Genomic DNA, 18,543 nt, shown 5'->3' on the forward strand with positions numbered 1-18,543 from the left:
TGCCGAAATTATGAATAAAACACCTCCATTTTGTTAATTAGTCGTAAAGGAAAAAAATAGGTTAACTTTTCAAAAGAAATTTAATTTTTTATTAATTAATATTTGAAAACATTTTTTCAAATAAAATAAATTTTTAAACTATGTGTAATCAAAAATGTTTTAATTAAATGTTTTATGTCTTAACTGTTAATTTGATTTTAATGAGTAATTTACAATTTTCTTGATTACCTAAAATTTAAGTTATTTCTAGCATAACTCAAGTTATAACAAAATAAATAATGAAAAAATGAAAAAAACATTTTCCCTTCAACTGCCTCCACTAAATTATATTTAAATAATTATATTAAAACTTATTGTAGATACGATTCAAACAATAAGTAACTAATTTATAAATTATTAATTTTTATGCCAATATGACAAGCTAAAAATATCTGTCAAAAAGCAGCATTTTGTCTGCGGGTGACTCTGGAATTATTCAGGAGAAATTCTTTGGCGATATTGGCGATATATATTGGCAGGGCGGTAACCCCTCAGAAACGGCGTTCCCAAAATTGGGAGTTGTGATACTGAGTAGAGAATCGACAACACCCTTTTCTCAGGTCGGGAAGCCATCCGTAATTTTCACGCTTCATTTCTCCTGATTCTCTTCAAATTTTTTCGGTGCTTCATAGACAACCTAATGTGAAGATTTTGAAACGCTATCTAGGAAATGGGGGAAAACAGATGTGAAATTCCCCATGTGCCCAGTTATTGAAATATAGGTAAGGGATTTGATTTAGAAATCTTATTAAGAGTATTTCGATTGGAATTTTTAAAGAAAATGAATGTTTATCTTTCTTGTTTTTATATTGATTTTTAACAATCTCTTTTGTTTGCATTTATTTATTTTAATTTTTGTAACACTATTTTTGTTTCTATATCTGCCACTTTGAAATTTATATATATTGGTTTCCAATAACAATACCTTTTTTTTCTTTTTGAAATATACAGTTTTATTAACATGATATTTACAAATTAAACATAAATTTAAATATTATTTTTTAAAAAATGATACAGTAAAATCTCCAAAAGTTTTTAGAAAACAGGAGACAACTTTTGTGCTTGATTTTAAAAAAAATGAGATTTCTTTTATCAACTCATGGTTGATTGCAAATGTAATAAATAATGCATAATTTTGTTCCTAGACATTCTTATATGCTTATCAAAGTTAGCGCTTTGAAAGTCATTATGAATGAAATGCAATTTTCATACCAATCTGGTATTTGTTTTTCGTGAAGCGAATTTCTTACATCTAAGAATTGGATGAAAATACAATTGAAGGTTACAATTTTATCAACTAAGCATAAGTTTTGCATATTTATTTACGGAAATCGTGATTTTAACTTTAATTTATTATTGACATTTATTTTTGAAGAAGTAGTTCTTACAAGACTCGAATTATATAAAGAAACAAATATTCAACTGAACTAAGTGCAAAGATTTAAATTTAATCCAAGGAAAATTACATTTTCCATTAAATTGAAAGAAAAGTAAAAATTCTGAAATCAAGTGTAATATATATGTTTGCTTGACTAAATAAAACGGAAATCATCTCTACANAAAAAAAAAAAAAAAAAAATAATATAGAAGGGTTAAAATGCCTTTCACGCGTTGACCAAAAACTTTTGAACGCTAGTGTATATATAAACCTAATTTAATAAGAAAAATAATAATAAAAAAGATGGAAACATGTAAAGTTTCTCATGAAGACGCATTCCTTTGCGGCAGCAAAAAAGATATTTCAAAAAATGAATAATTATTCTAAGATAAAAATCACTCTTTATAATATGTCTATGCCTCTAAAAAAATTTAAAAAAAAGTAAAATATATAACTTTAATTGAGTTTAAGATAAAAGAAAAAAATCAGAAAAAAAACTTACCGATATGAAGTAAAATAAAATTAAACATGTGTTAAAATTAAATATACCAATCTAACAGTTAACAAAAATTGTTAAGAAGAAAAAATATAATTAATATGCTTTTAGTTTTATATATATACACCGAAGAGCGATTACATTATGACCATCCTGCTAATAACATGTAGGACCACCTTAGGCCCTTAAAACTGCTAGCACCCGCCGTGGCATTGATTCCACAAGGTGCTGATAGGTAGTCTGAGGTATCTGGTACCAAACGCTCACCAACTGCTCCTGCAATTCCTTCACATTGCGAGGGGGTAGCGTTCAGGTGAATTTGGGGACCAAGACATGACTTGAAAGTCACTGGAATGTTCCTTGATGATTCGACCCTTATGACATGGTGCATTATCCTGTTGGTAAACACCATCCCGTGCAGGAAAAACTGTTGCCATGAATGGGTGAACCTGGTCTGCAACTATGTTCAAGTAGCTTACANTACGACAGTTTCAGAAAAAAAAAAAAAAAAAAAAAAAAAAAAAAACCCTTATAGAAAGGTTAAAATGCCTTTCACGCTTTGACCAAAAGCTTTTGAACGCTAGTGTATATAAAAACCTAATATAATAAAAAAAATTATAATAATAAAGATGGAAACATGTAAAGTTTCTCATGAAGACGCATTCCGTTGTGACAGCAAAAGAGATATTTCAAAAAATGAATAATTATTCTAAGATAAAAATCACTCTTTATAATATGTCTATGCCTCTAAAAAAAAATTTAAAAAAGTAAAAAATATAACTTCAATTGAGTTTAAGATATAAGAAGAAAGGCAGAAAAAACTTACCGATATGAAGTAAAATAAAATTAAACATATGTTAAAATTAAATATACCAATGTAACAGTTAACAAAAATTGGAAAAGAGAAAAAATATAGTAATTAATATGCTTTTATATATATATATATATATATATAAAAACTAGTATAATGATTACATTATGACATGACACATATATATTATATTTTTCTAGAATATAAAATAGACTCTTTTTGGAAAATTAAAGATTTGCCTAATTTTGAAAATCTGCATTTAAATTTTAATAAACTAAAACCGAATACATTTTTAAAACGCAATATATAGGAATTTAAATACGAATGAGACAATTTTCTGAATATGTTGCCTAGTTGGCATCAATTGGAATAAATGTTTCAGCAATTTCTATTAAATAATTATGGAGCATTCACTATTCTTCATGTACTAAACGTACATGTTTTATGATAATATAATATTTTTATCGAAATACCCTCTTTAGTCGAGCTGGGATATTATTCAGTAAATTTTAACAACTTACTTAATTTTTCACTCTTAACATTTTAATTCAGAATTAATAAATTAATTATTCTCTGCTAATAAATGTTAAATTAAGAAGCCTTAATATTTAAGTTTTTCTTATTTGAAGTTTAACACTTTGCCTTAAGAATTAAATCAAATGATTGATTATTTGGTTTTAATCTCAAAAATTTCGTAAAATATTTTTAAATAAATTTAGTTGAAAAACTGTTATGCTATTTTTTATAACACACTATATGATAGAATATTTATCATTAGATTGTTTTATCCCTGTAATAAATATTTAAAAGTTAAAAAAAGATTATATTAGTAATTTAAACTAGTAAAACTAACTTTCCGGTCTTATTATAAAAGAAAATTATCTGAAACACTTTAATTTTTACAGTAATAACTTTCTCAAAATCGCTGTATCACTCTAATCAAATAAATATTACTGTTAAAAATATAGCGTAATAATTTACGGTAAAAATGGATTTTACGATAAAATTGATATTACGATTGATGCACCCAAAGTTTTGGTATTTTATACCATAATTTGATCCGAAATTTTTCACAGTGAACATACAACCAAAGATGATATCAAGATGCATATATCTTGGAATAAATTTTAATGTTGAATTTCATCATGAAAGAGTAAATTTCTTTCTTTGATACCAAATGTTTTTCTGACACTCTGGAAATAATTTCTGTTCAAACTGTTCGGATGAAAAATTAGTTTAATCTATAAAATTGCTCATTAAAGCTCTGTTCAGTAAAAAAAAATAGTTTATGTATTTTCTATTTATATAAAATTCTCTTCATATACTTTTTTCGGAATTTCTCAAAACAGATAAAATATCAGGTAATTAGATTATAAGTGGACAACTTTAGTGTAAATACACAAACCGAAAATACTTAATTGATTTTGAAAATGTATTTTTTGTTTTGCTTCTTTCATATAGGTCACATTTTTTTTTGGAATTTTATAGTCATCGATTTTTATTAATGATGATTAAGGTTGTTTCTTGACGACTGTCATCGCTTGAAATAATGTTTTTTTTTATTTAATAATATGCTATTTTTATAACTTTCATAAATTTGTAACAGTTATTCATGACTGTTAGGGAAAGTTTCGATAATTTTGTGTCAAAGACCTCAGTGTTTATAAATTGGGAGTTAATAATTAATTTTAATAATTTTGATGTAGTAAGAAACAATTAGCCAAATTTGTTATCTTTAAAGTAAATGTGAAAAGTCTGGATCAAATTGCAGCAGAAAGTACCGGCACTAAGGGTGCCGGTACTTTTTACCGTAGAATCCATTTTTATAGGTATGTGTTACGGAACAAAAAAAGGTGATTTATCGTGGGTTTTCCCGTAAAATCACTGTAATTGAATACATATGACTGCAAAAATTACGGTATATTTTACCGTAAAAATAGATTTTAAGAATGATGCACCCAAAGTGCCGGTACTTCATAACGTAATTTGATCCGGATATTTTTACAGTGTAAGATGATTCTTTACTTCGAGACAGTATTTATAGTTTAAAATAGCTGCTTTGCTTTGAGTCAATGACGGTAAAACTATTGTGACTATATTTCTCTTTATGAAAGTGATTCTAGAAATACCCTTTAGGTAAATTTATTCAGAAATTTCTGTAGTCTAAATTTTAACTTTTATTCTATAAGTTCCATTTTCCCAATTGTGAAGACCCTTTCGTTACAATATTGCAAAGAAAATATCTCTAAAAGCCAATTCAATATTTATTGAGAGAAAATTCTTTGAAATTAATCAATGAAGCATAAGCTAATAAGAAGCGTCTGACTCTCCTATGAATATTAAACATCCAATATCCCTTAAAAAACATTAATCTAGCAGTGTAACGGCACTGTAAGACAATAGTTTTGCATTTGTTAAATATTACATACCATTTTATTAAGTCACTTTCCATACTTCTAATATATATGCACCTGATTTAGAATAAAACTCAAATCAATGCAACGTTTATTGCTAAAGGGCATGAGAGCATAAGTCATATAAATAGAAACTGTTCCATTACGCCCTTTTCGTGTCTATAACCTTCTCAAAGTGAAATGGTTTTCCCAAATCTATTCCTGTTCATTTACTATCTAAAGTGCTTTTCGTCTGTTACACAAACTGAGCGACAAGCTCACGTAACAGAGATTTCAAACGGCGACGGAAATCAGTTTTAGTAAGTGTACTCCGACTCTTTTGGAGTTAGTTATTGACTGGAAAGAAAAAAAAGGGGAAAACACAAAGTATTTCCAATCGGTCTTCCAAAGTATTCTGTGAAAATCAAATAAGTTTTCTCTCTTTGGAATCACTTTCAAAGTATTGGGGCGAAATGTTTATTTTCTCAGATAAAAGTATTCGCTAACAGTTTTTGGGAAATGATTCTAAACCTAAGGCGGATGGTATGAAGAACGACTCAAACTCACGTGTCGCTGCAAAGTGGGTCACCAAAGCTTTTAAAAAAATGCAAAATAAAATTTTATTTTATTTATTTTAAACCTAGGACGTTTATTTGTTTTAAAAATTTAGGATTTAGTTCACAAATCTTATTCTCTTTCAGAAGTCCTTTTATTTCTTAGTTTATTAGTCCGTTTATCATTTAATCCTAAAGAATAATAGTTAAACTAATGTTAGTTAGTTTCTCACTACTATTATTATTTAGTTTAGAGTTTTCTTTTATTGTTTCTTCATTTTTCATCTATTCGACACTTTTAGATAAAGACCCATATTTAAGTCACGTGTTATTACAAAGTGGGTAACCAAAGCTTTTAGAAAAATACAAAGTAAACAGTTATTTCATTTAATTTACATCTTGAATATTTTCTGCTTTAAGTACTTAGGATTTAATTTTTGAATCTTATTTTTATTTAGTTTAGAATTCTTTTTCTTTATATTTTTTAGTTTTTCAATCCTATTTTTTGTTTTGCTTATAACCTATTTTAGAATTTAATCCTAACGTATAATAGTTAATCGATTATTAATTAGTTTATCACTCTTATTACTATTCAGTTTACAGTTTTTTTTTTGTTTATTGAATTTCTATGTATTTTAGACAAAGACCTAATATTGGATCTCCTGTTGTTACAAATTATATCATTCCAAGCTTTCAAAAGAAAAAATACAAAGTAAATTATTATTATTTTTTATTTTAAACCTTGTACAGTTTTTGAATTAAAGTCTTGGTAAAAGAAATGCAAGCACATTTTCAATTCTATTATTTGTAATTTATTGATTATTTTTAATTTAGGTTATTATCGGAATTTTTTATTAGTCAGTTTTTTTATCATTCAATTTATCACTTCTTTATTATTTTATGTACCAATCTTGCTATTTAGTAGATTATCAGCTCTTTTATTACTGAGTTTATCAATACCATTTTTTTGTAATTTACTAAACCTGTTATTATGTAATTCTTCAATCCTATGACTATTAAATTTACTAATCATCTCATCAGTTAGTTTATTGATTCTATTACTACTTAATAGATTTTCCTCCCCTTTATTATTAAGTTTACTAACCTCTCTCTTATTAAGTTAATCTGTTCTGTTGTTATTTAGATTATTATTACTATTGTTATGTAGGTTATTAAACCTTTTATTATTTCATTTAGCAATAATTTTATTTCATCTGTTAGTCGTTTTGGTAATTATTTGATTGCTTCTCTTATTATTTAGTGTATAAATTAGTTCATAAATGTTATTTATTTTAACTGTTTTTTATTATACCAATCTTTCCCTTTTTTTGTTTGTTATACCTTTTATTATTTCTAAGCTCAGCATTCCTATTATTATTTAATTTATCAATCGTTTTGTTATCTTACATATGAATCCTGTTATTATTTAGTTTACCATTTAGGTTAACAATCCGAATACTATTTAGTTACTCAATTGTTGGACTTCAAAATTATAGTTTAGTTAGTAACTTTAATTAAAAAAAATTTGTATCAAAAACATTTCAAAAAGCTCCCGAGATATTTCACCGCTGATATGCAAGAAACATTTTTAATAAAATAAAATAAAGAAATATTTATAAATTCAGCATTCCTGTTATTATATAATTTATCAATCGTTTTGTTATCTTACTTATGAATCCTATTATTATTTAGTTTTCCATTTAGGTTAACAATCCGGCTACTATTTATTTAGTTACCCAATTGTTGAAGTTCAAAATTATAGTTTAGTTAGTAACTTTAATAAAAAAAATTTAGTATCAAAAACATTTCAAAAAGCTCCCGAAATATTTCACCGCTGATATGCAAGAAATATTTTTGAAATAAATATAAATATCTGATAAATATTTCTAGGTTAACTAAAATGAAACGTTTGCACAATTGCATGTCAAATGTAATTCCAACTCAATACATGTGAAATTTTACCTCATCTTAAAACTTTATCACGATGTTTTGTGTTGCAAAAATTTTTAATATTATACTTTCAAATGTGCATTTTTGAATTTTGTAATGAAGAAATATTTTTCAGTGCAATTATGAAGTCAAATACATTAAAACTACATACTGCAAGTGAAATTTTCCAAGCTAAATCAATATCGAATTCATTATTCTTCTTTACTTTTGGAAAATATTTTTGTATGAATAATTCTCCTTTAAGGTAAAATTTTTCAAATCAATACTTTACATACATTTAAATATTGATTTAAAGAAAAAAAATAATCATTAAGAGCAATCACCATTGCATTCAGCTCTTAAAATTTGGTTTTAGTTTTACAAAAATAAAATACGATTACAATAAATCTGTTTTATTTCATAAATAAATACTTAACGCATTATTAGAACGTTCAAACTTAAATTCACAAATAAAACTTATAGAGATATAAGTGATTAAGCTGAATATAGTAACATAGCTTAAGTAAATATGATGCAAATTATTTTATTGTGTACCATGCATGTAATCTATGCATGATTTTAATAGTTTCAATTAGCATTACGGTATTAAACTTGAAATAAATTGCATGCATTTTAACTCTCAAATGTATTATTCAACTAGAAATCCAACCTAAGGGTAATTAACATAAAATGTATATTTGTTTAAATTTATCACACATAACATGGGAAACAGTTTTAAACAATTTATAGAGATGTAATATTTTTTAAATCAAATAATATTAAATTTATAGTTAAGTAATAACATAAAGTTGTATGGCTGCTTTCTGCATGTATTTATACATAAGAATTTTTTATATATTGACGTTTTTGAGAGAATTATTGAGTATATAGTTTTGAGTGAATTTATGTAAGTTACAATGCCTGCAAAAATATGATTGGATTTCCATTAATTTTAAAAATAACGTATCATTAAGAAAATGATACCGTTTTTTAATTCTTATGCAAGAAAGCTTGCTCGTGGGAAAAATTGTGTAGAAAAATCTCTGCTACCCACTATTCTTCCATTGAATTACATAGGAGAAACCGTATTTTAATTCATATGCAAGAAAGCTTGCTCCTGGGGAAAAATTGTGTAGAAAAATTTCTGCTGCCCACTATTCTTCCATTGAATAACATGGGAGATACCGTTTTTTAATTCTTATGCAAGAAAGCTTGCTCCTGGGGAAAAATTGTGTAGAAAAATCTCTGCTGCCCCCTATTCTTCCATTGAATAACATGGGAGATACTGTTTTTTAATTCTTATGCAAGAAAGCTAGCTCCTGAAAGTTTGGAAAAAGCCGGGGCTCTGGTTCATAAAACTTAATTTAATTTTCCAGGGCAAGGATAGCCTGGTTTGTAGGACTTTGGACTCGAGTTCGTGAGAGGATGAGTTCGAATCTCGCAAGCCAAAGAATCCCCGTGTATTCAATAGTTACTGGTGCACATTAAATCTGTTCCCATAACATAAATTTATCCAATTCCCCATAGCAAATCAATACGTACTGAATTGGAGATTGATCATTCTCTGGTTCAGGTCAAAATTTCGATCCGTGGATAAATAAATGGAGGATGAATGGATCATCTCTGCAAAACGGGCTATGACGAGTGTGTGACTGAAGCCGTATTCTTGGCCATTGATGGCGCCATTGATGGCGCCATTGAAAAGCGAAAAACGCACCATCTGCCTTAAAAAAATTGCTTGGATTCTTATAGCAGACTTGCATATTTACAAGTGGCATTAATAACAATAACAAATCAAAGTTTCCATATTATGTTCCTTCATCCCAATTTGTAAATGAACAGAAAACATTTCCATGAAGCAACAAAAAATAACATTTTAAACAAAATTTGCAGTTAGTTTAAGTAAATTTTATTTGCTGACACAAACTTTTAATCACAATTTGGACAATCATGCAATGAAAAAGAATGTAGCATTTGATTAAATTTTTGCAAATGAAATAATGTAGCTTTTTAATGCTTATGAAGAAAAATAGATAGCTCTATTAAAAAAAATTATATATATATATATTTTTTTAAAATTTTGCGATTTTATATTATATTGGGAAAAACTGAATCCTAATTTTAAGACTTCATGTTCGCTACTTTAAAGCTTACTTTAAGAGACTGAAATTAAATAGTAATTAGTAATAAACTAAATACTAATTAGTAATAGTCTCACTATTTAAAATTAGTATTAGATACAACTTTTGAGTAAATCCTCTCGTTAAATGTATTATAGACTAACAATTTGATTTATTACTAATAAATTAGCATGAGTGATTTTCTTATGATTTCAAAATAACATATTATCGATTCTAAATTTTACTTTTATATAAACAAAATCAATAAATAAAATTAAAAGCGAAAATATGTTTAGTATTTATTTAAAAAAGTATGAGTTGAAATTTTCAAATTTTGACTGTTATTATTATTTTTTCTTTGTTAAAAATGATTTACTGAACCAACGGAATCGAATGTATTTTATATAAGGGAAAGTTCAGAGCTTAAAGTTTTTCTTGAAATATAATTTCCTTTTCTCCTTTTAAATAATTCTTCGGGCGAGAAATTGTAAAATACCGAAATAACAGATGTTGTTATGTTGCCAGGCAGGGAAAAATAATTTCGTACCCCCCCCCCTTTCCACAGCAGTTTTTCGTCCAATCCTGGACGTCGTTGACTGCTGGAATTTCTTACTGCCATCAAGCTTTGATAATAGTAATAAAAATACAGAAGCCACTACCATTTTTCTTCTCCAGAAACCTCAATTTCGATGTTTACGACGAAAATGTTAGAGGGGGCAAATGACACGTAAGATGTTAAAAAAATTGTGAGAAACATTTTTTTATATATTATTTTGTTCACAAATCTGTGATAACAGAAATTACATTGGAAAAATCTTCTTCTATTGCATTTATGCAAATACTTGATTTAGCCGAATGCGGGTGTGGGGATTTTAAATCTGAAATTAGTTTTGATCCTAAAGCTACAGATTTCTTTTAAATGACATTTTTTATCTTTTTTTTTCTTTTTGTAGAAATGCTCAGTTTTAAAAAATGCTTAAAATTATAGGAGGTCATGTAAATGTAGCTACAAACTTCTAGGGGACATGATCAGGATTAAAATTGCATAAGAATACATGTCCAGAAATGTCATTTTACGCGGCTAGGAGTGCTTCCTAATATTAATTGCTCAGAAGCACACGAAGAAATAGTTCATAATAGGGAAGTGCACTTAGTGGCGTATGTCAACATTAGCTAATTAACAATCCAGCAGACTTTAACGACTCGTTCGCTTTTTTGGAGATTTTTGTCTTAGTTGTAGTTGGTCGTAATTACAATGCAATCTTTTATTTCGTTTAAAATTTGTAACCTGCTCTAAAAATTAATCAAGAATCACCTTTGTTTATTTATGAAAATGCCAAGCAGAAGAGTGGCCGCTAGGTTGGAAAATCGCTGCTGGGGAGCTCCTGGGTGATTTTAATCCTGATGAGCTCTAATTCCCCTAGGAGTTTGACACCATTTTACGACCCACATTTGTGCGTTATACATAACGGTTTTAAATTCGCACATTTCGACAGAAAAATGTCATTAAAAATCTGTAGCTTGGAGTGAGAAACCAATTGCAGATTTGAAATCAGTAATTCGCAAGTACAAATATTAGGCAAAAGTAGTAGTTTAAAAATATCATGCAACGGATAACAAAGTTCCCCGGTGCTATTTAAGAATGTAATCAATGAATCCGTCGTTGAACAGCAAACATAATCTTGGGTTTACGACTACTAATGCTCAACTCTATAGCCTTGAAATTTAGAACCAATCCCGAAGACAAGAAAACTCCTCGATCAATACCCCAGAGATATGGTTTGTTATGGGAACATGAAGGACTTTATGACTCGACAGATTTAACGTGAATCAGTCACCATGTACTACATGGGGAGTCTTCGGCCGGTAGGACCGAACCCACGAACTCTTACACATGGGTTCAGTGCTAACCAACAAGGCTATACCGGCCCTAATCAAAGAATGTGTCATGAGCCAGTATATTCTGGTTGGCAGGGACTTAGGCCCATGTCCAAGAGGTCGTGAGTTCAATCCCCGCAGACAGAAGACCCGTCGTGCAGTAAATCGTGACTGGTTCTCGTTAAATCTGTTGGGTCGCAATGTCCTCTATGTTCTCATGGCAAATCATACCTCTGGGGACACTGAATTGCAGATTAATTGTTGTCTGGTACAGGTCAAAATTGCAATCTGTAGATGAATGAATGGATGTATGAATGCGTCGACACTGAATTGCAGATTGATCGTTCTTTGATTCAGGTCAAAATTACAATCTGTAGAGGAATGAATGGATGTATGAATGAGTCCGCCCTATAAACGGTCTGTGACATGTGTGTGGAAGTCGTATTTTCAGCCATAGATAGTGCAACTGAAAAAACTAGAAGCGCACCCTTTGTCTTAAATCCACTTGGTTTCACTAAGCAGGCCTGCTTGTATTGGCAAGTGGCATTAGAAACAGCAACCACAATGTCTCATTGTTTCGGAATAAAATATTATTCAAGCGTATAATTTGGTATTGCGGGACGAATCAAAATATTTAATAATTTAAAATAAAGTTACAAATGTATATATTTTCTTAAATTAAAATAACCTTGTAGAACATTACTTTTCAGATTATTCTGTTTTTAAATTGTGACGTGGTGTATGAGTGAGACGTATAGATAAGCATTACTGCTATTGTTGTTTAAAGTTTATTGTTTGACACTTCATTGTTCGATTATTTGTTTAAATCATTTGTCGACTCATTTTCCAAAAATTCTTCTGAGTTTTTTGCATGATATTTCTTAATCATTCTAGCTCTTTTTCTTTTGATACACTTTTTTTATTCATGTTGATATTGATATTTGTTTTGTATTTTATTACTTGTTAGGTCACATGACGATGAGTTTTTTTTCATCATTTTGAGATTAATTTGATCGTCTTCAGTATTAAATGTTTACCAGTAGTTCGAATATTTTGCATATATATATTTTTGTAAAATAGTTCAATTTTATTTAATTCAATAGGAATATTTTGTCTAATGAACCCTTGAGAATTCATGTATTTAAAACAAGTTAACTAGACTTTGTTTTAAAAAATAACTGTTTAATAGAGCTTTAACTTCATTAAATTCGTATTAGAGTGGTATTGAACTGCAAAGCCTCTTAAATGCACTTTCGATTCTAGGTAGAAATAAATTTATTTTGAAAAAATGGACATCTTTTGGAAAACTAACTATAAAGTTTGATATTGTCTTGTGAAACTAATAGTGTAAGCTTTACGTGAAAATTTTATTTGAAAAGCTTTATTAAAACATTTGTTTCTTTATAAGGGTCGTTAAACGCATTTGTTTCATTTATCATCAATGAGTTTATATTAGTTTTGAGCATGAAATTTCAATATAATGAAAACTGCATTCCTTGCTATTATAATCGGTTTTAAACCTGTAATCGGCTTATTTTTTCAATAAAAACATTCCTTATATATTTTTTCAAAAAACACTTTTTGCGGAAATGAAATTCTATAAATAGATATATTATTTCCTTAAGTTGCTAACTCATTACATAAATGTAAATACTAAAGATGATTGTATTTTATAATAATTTGTGATGTCCTTTAAATATGCTTCTGATTTTTGGTTCTTTCAATGAAAATGTTGGTATCTTGCTTTGGAAATGAGATCAAAATCCTCTGGTTCTGAATAAGTTCCGAAATTGAATGATTGTCATAATAATAAAAAATATTTAGTAACTTTCTTTGTTATCAAACGTTTAAAGCAGTCTTAGAGATGAGAATTGTAGAATCAATGAGGAATTAACGAATGAATCGTAGAATGACCCGAATGACGACAATTCTTCTTAAAATTTAATTAGGGAACTTTTAGTTATTAATATTAATTATTTCGATTTCAAACAATCTAGAATAATTTAATAATATTTATATCTTTAACTGCTGGAAAAATTGTTCCACCTAAAACTATTGCTATTATTTTTATTTTGTTAAAATCGCAAATTGTTAAATTTTTCAATTCTGTTTAATGACATTTTGTAATAATATACTAGATAGTTCATTAGAACTAATAAAGGGAAATTTTGACACGTGTTTGATAAGAGAAAAAGAATGGATTTACTTAAATTTCCTTATAAAAGAGAAATCGTATAATTTTTGTGCTATGTGGGCAATATGTATAAAATTACAATAATTAGTTTATGCATCAATGTAAGTTAATTGGAATATTTGCATATGCGTTTTAAATAAATTTTTAAAACATCGATTTTAAGTCCACTCAGCTTATTCTAGTAAAACTATAACCGGTAAAAATAGAGATGCGTTTCTGTGAACGAATGCATTGCGTTCAACAATTGCAAATGAACATATTTTGTCAACATATTTTATTATTTCTGTTTTTATAGGCATATCAATAAGTGTTTTTAGGTTCTTATCATGTTTTTTGTAAACTTATTTATATTTATATTTTTTTGTAACAAAATCTATAAATTTAAAACTTTATTAAGAAATTATTTGAACGGGGGAAACCAAAGCACACAAAATCCCAAAATCCTTCACTATTTAGTCTGTACAGTATTCTACGCTATTTTATTCTATAGTAAGTTGTATTGCGTGCAATATCGTTCAAATTCCTATATTCTTTCCTGTTATTTTTTCCTCTTCCTCTTTCTGAAAGAAAATTTTTAATGTTATCTTTTTTAATACCTTGTAAGATTATGTTCGAATATAATTATTCTACATAAATGAAACTGAACCAATACGATTTAATATAGATCACGCTGCATGAGTTTTGAGTAAATTACAATAAACACTTGCAAGTTTTTTTTCCGTTAACCAAACAAACTTAGATGCTTTGACTCTGCGTTCATCAATAGTAATTTGTGAAATTTCGGTATCGGTTTTATTCGTTTCTCACTTAAAGATAAATTTTTTACTCCGAAATTGTTCTATTCTTCTGACTTTATTTTTGATAAGGGTTTTAAAAACGTACGCTTAAGACAGTGATAATGAAGCAAACTACATAATAAACTAAATACACTTATCACTTTAAGTCAAATTGGCGCGTTTTAACTTTATAAACCAATCAAAAATATTTATGAACATTAATGCGCAATTAAAATAAATATTATTTACTTTTAAAAACTAAATGCTTTTATTAAATTGAAATTTCTGAAAGGTTAAATAATAAACTAATTAGAAAACAAAACATTTAAAAATACATTAATACATTTATACCATACATTTACAAACATTTTTTACGTTTAAATACAATTCATTTTTACATTTACATACAATACATTTTTTTACATTTATATACACTACATTTTAAATTATTTAAAATAGTATAAACAATATTCTAATTAAAATATATCAATCAATTATTAATTTTCATATTTAAATTCTATTCTTTATTTTCCACCTCTTCATTTTCCTTCTACACTATTTTTCGCAACTCGCAAATTTTAGTAAAGTGCAATACAGACAAGGTTTAATTTTATAAATTAAATTATCAAAAATAAATATGTATGTTACTATTCCATTTAAAGCAAACAAAAAGTTATAAACTTATATATTTAAGATTTTTTTTTCAATTTCCCCATCTTCGCTTTTTTAATCAGATGCATAATTGACAGTTTTTAATTTTATAAATCAAATAATCAAGATTAAAAATATGTAAATTACCATATGATTTAAAACAGAAAGTATTTAATTCTTTTCCAACCATATTACTCTTAATCAAATAAAATTGCAGAAATTGCTGAAAAGGAGAGATACTTTCTCTTAAAAAAACTCCAATTATTAGCTTACATATTTAAATTATGTTCTTTACTTTTCCCCTCTTCACTTTTTTTTCGAATGCATAATTGAGAATTTTTAATTTTATAAATCAAATAATCAAGCATAAAAATACATTTTAATAAGCCATATTTTAAACAGAACGCATTTAATTTTTTTAATAATTACTCTTATCAAATAAAAATTCCTTAAAATGTGCTGAATTACAGAAAGTCAATCAATTGCTTATTTTTCAAATTTAACGAATAATTATAAAGTGTCATAATTTATTTTTATTGTATGTTTAGCGTAATTGATCATTGTTTTTAAAATTATATTTGACTTTCAGATCCGAATTCAAATTTAATTGCGTTTCTATGATATGCATTTCTTAAAAATAATTACCTAGTTTTATTTGCTGATTTAGACGCATTTGTTTAAGTGCATAAGAAATGTTATACTACCAAGTTGACCTGATAATTATAATTAGATGAGAAATAAGATGCAAAACATAAAAATTCCTGTCAGTTTGCATTTAAAACAAATTGTCATGTTTATGAAATGTCTTGCGATTTCTTAATTAGATTAAGAATATGTAACGAGAAAAATATTAAATCTTAGCATTTGTGACATTTCTCTCCGTAAAAGAGTATTTAATATTCCTGTTATTCAAATACAAAATTGTTAAGATAAAGATATATTTCAGTTTACATTTATTATTCAGAAATTTTCTTCGAATCTTGACAGAATTTTTGATTAAAAAAATTGCAATCTTAAATAAATATTGTACATGTCTATGTTAAAATGCAAGAATTTTAAAATAATTGTTAAAATTGCCTGATACACAAGAGTTAATTTTCTGATTTCAACTATCGTCTTAATTGGAGCTTGTGTAAAATATCATTGCTATCTTCCAAAAATATATTTGATTCAGGTCATAAATATTTTATACACGTTTTACACATGATTAAGCTAAGATAATTAAGAAAGTTCTGGAAACTCTTTATCAATTTAAGACTAGACTAGCTTCAATAAGTAATAAAACAATAAGTGCTTAATTTATTTAATTTTTATTAACTTTTTAATCAACCACTAGATTTTTAATTGGGAAATCTTAACAATATGACAGACCACAATGTGACAAAATAACCATTAAATGGCTGAACTTCAAGAGGCATTAGAATCATTTTTATCTCCTTCAAAATACATCCCATTACAGCCCTTCACCAATAACATCTTCTTTACTATGTCTACTGTTTTACTATTCATTTCATAAGAAATGAATAGAAAGTTTTTTAGAGTCTATATAAATAGACTCTAAAAAACTTTAATATATAGACCTTTAATGTTCATTTTTTAATTAAAGTACAGTAAAAAGTGCCATGGAATTACATCTGGTAAATATGGCCTGTGATCAATGCTCAGGTTTGCTGTGATTCGCTTTATAATGTAAAACATATCCGATTTTTTTTCTGATTTTGATCATATGGGAAGTTCAAAGTACCAGTTTTTTGCAAACTTCCTCATCATCATCATCTTCATCATTAATGGCTTGACAGCCCAGGGTGGGCCTTGGCTTTATCAAGAAGTTTTTTCCATGCTAAGCTTTTTCCTGCTAGTTTCCAGTTTTTAGTTTTTAAGACCAAAGGGTCTTTTTCTAGGCCATCTATCCATCTCAAATTCGGACTGCCTCTTTTTCATGTGCCAACTGGTCTGGCATTGAAAACTCTTTTTATGGAACGGTCTTCGTCCATTCTGATAGCGTGGCCCGCCCATTTTATTCTTTGTTGTTTAATAAAGTTAATAATATCAGGTTCATTATATGAGTGATAAAGCTTTAGATTTGATCGTCTAAGCCACACACCATTTTTTTTTAAATTCCTCCAAAAATACTTCTCAATACCTTTCTCTCAAAGGTACCCAACATAGCTCCATCCGTACAGGTTGTGGTCCAGGTTACTTACTTACATCGCAAAGTTACTTTCCTTTATGTCCTTCAGGTTCTTTTTTACGATTTACAGATTTTTATCACTTATCAGCAAAATGTCTAATATATATATATATATTTTTATTATTATTATTATTATTTATTGCAAAACTTGTAATACAAAAGGGATTTTCCAGATTTTTTTTGCTACCTAGATTATGATATCTAGATCTTCAGTACATAAATTGATGCACACACTCTTTCTTACTCACTCTACATTTCTTAATAACCAAAGTAAAGATAAGATTCAGCACTTTCTTTTCAGAAGTCTTATTCGAACGGACTTCAAAACGTTTACTAAAGACTCCTCATAGATTAATCTTGCTTATAACATCTAAGACCAGCAAATAGCAAATCTAGCTCAAGAATATCTCGGAAATAAAATTGCCCTGTCTTCTGGAATTAATCTTGCTTCAATAACTAGCATCAACGAGGTTTCTCTTAACAAAAGGAAACCATAACTTCTTAATCACTCTCAGCAGGAAAATGAATGAGATAATGAAATCGTTTATCGGAAAATCTTTGCCCACCAAGTATTTCCCGGAGAGGCCGGATTATCACGAAAATAACCACGAAATCTTGGTAAAGGGGAAGGCAATATTTAATAGAACTACGACCTGAAACTTAATGAAACCTTGATTAACGAATTCGAGCCGCATCGTAACACATTGATTAAATTTTTCTGGCGGTCTCGGTCAAAGATTCTTCTCTTTAGAACTATCTGATGAGAACTTGATGATTTCATTTATCTTTCTGCTATCTTCCTGCCTAGAATTTTAAACCGTGATTAACATTTAAGTTCTGGTGAGTTTAAATACTCTTCTTAATTGTATTTAACTTTTCGGTTGGTTGTTGGGAATAATTTGATTTTGGCGAGAAATGTTTGATTCGTTGGGTTGGAAAATTTAAACTTATGGTTTGTAAAAATGAGTTCGTCTTAAAGAATGATCTGTGATCGTTTTAAAGTTAAACATCAGGAAGTTAAATAGCTTTCTATTGTTTTGAAGATTGTGTTGTTCATTAAATAAAATAAACGTGTAAATGATCTGACTTTAAAATAAACGAAATAATTAGATAAATAATAGTTTTTTTACCGA

At 27.7% G+C, this 18,543-nt stretch overlaps 1 protein-coding gene across 2 annotated transcripts in view; it reads left to right on the plus strand.

Moving 5' to 3' along the window:
• The first annotated feature begins 547 nt into the window (after positions 1-547).
• Positions 548-18,543, plus strand: part of LOC107456550 (protein unc-93 homolog A-like) — a 57,906-nt gene continuing 39,910 nt past the window's right edge. Inside the window, exon 1 of one of the 2 annotated variants that reach the window (XM_016074443.3) lies at positions 548-761. The gene's annotated coding sequence lies outside the window, so the exon portion shown is untranslated. Of the gene's footprint in view, positions 762-6,315; positions 6,384-18,543 lie in introns of those variants that run through there. The other variant, XM_071181436.1, reaches the window with a different exon arrangement.

This window comes from Parasteatoda tepidariorum, chromosome 5 (genome assembly GCF_043381705.1).
Source record: "Parasteatoda tepidariorum isolate YZ-2023 chromosome 5, CAS_Ptep_4.0, whole genome shotgun sequence".
Lineage (NCBI taxonomy): Eukaryota > Metazoa > Arthropoda > Arachnida > Araneae > Theridiidae > Parasteatoda > Parasteatoda tepidariorum.